This window comes from Propithecus coquereli, unplaced genomic scaffold, assembly GCF_000956105.1.
Source record: "Propithecus coquereli isolate 6110/MARCELLA unplaced genomic scaffold, Pcoq_1.0 Scaffold369, whole genome shotgun sequence".
Taxonomy (NCBI): domain Eukaryota; kingdom Metazoa; phylum Chordata; class Mammalia; order Primates; family Indriidae; genus Propithecus; species Propithecus coquereli.
The window spans coordinates 1,177,181-1,178,400 of NW_012149385.1; positions in this window are offsets into that span (position 1 = coordinate 1,177,181).

The window sequence follows — 1,220 nt, forward strand, 5'->3', positions numbered from 1 at the left end:
TTATGACTGTGTGGATCAGAAATGTAGGCAGAGATTTTTTGGAAAATATGTCCATTCTTGATATCATTAACTGGAATCACTCAACGACATTCATCTCATGTAATTTCATTCATAAAGCTGGTGTATTGTCATAGAGAAGGCTGGGAGACTGGGTGCCATTCACCCTCTGGGCTTCTCTAGCTATTCTTCCCAGGAAAGTAATTGTACTTCCTTTACTATGGCTTAGAGTGCTCATTCCTCCTAAAGACTTGGCCTAGAAATTTTCAAAACATAATTTCTGTTGTAATCTAATTGGCCAAAGTATTCACATAATAGCCTAGGTTCAAAGTAAGGGAACATAGACCCCACCTCCAGTAATGACAAATAATTTGTGGCCATCTTTAATTCCCTACAGAGGTAGACTAGGCATTGTGTAAATAATAACAGCAATTTAACAAGAGTTTAAAAAATAATTGTTAAATTCAGGAATTAGACATGGATGCCATTGTCTTCACTATTATTGGATTATTAGCCAATGCAAGTAAGTAAACAAGAGAAAGCAAGTATCATAGATCATAAAAATTTGAAAAGAAGACATAAAATATCTAATTGAAAATTATATTGTAGATGAACAATTTAAAAGAATATGTGGAAAAACTAAAATCATCAAGATAAGTTCATGAATTAATAATTTATAAGATCACATACAAAGATCACCAGCCTTCATGTATATAAACAAAATACAGTTAGAGGATATAATGAAAGAGAAGACTCCACTTACAATAGCAAAATTTTTTAAATTTAAAATAAAATACAACGCCACACATACATAAAAAAATTCAAAACTTATAAAAAGAAACCTTAAAACACTGCAAAAACACACACAATATATTTTGTAAAATGCAAAAAAATAACATGTTTTTGGAAAAAGACTTAAATTACATAGATGTCAAATTTTCTCCACATTAATTTATAAATTTATGATTCATAAGCTTTGTGATTTTAATTAAAAATATCACTGGGTTTCTTATTTTTTACAGTGAGACAAGATGATTATTAGGTTCATGTGGAAGAACAACCAAGCCAAGAATAGCCAGAAAAACCCTGAAAAAATGAGGAGCAGTATGAAGGGACTGCAGCCTACCAATATTCAAACAATGTGATACTGGTACCTAAAAGAACAGAATGAAAAGTCCAGATATTGATCTAATTATGTTTGAAAATATATCATAAAAAGCAAC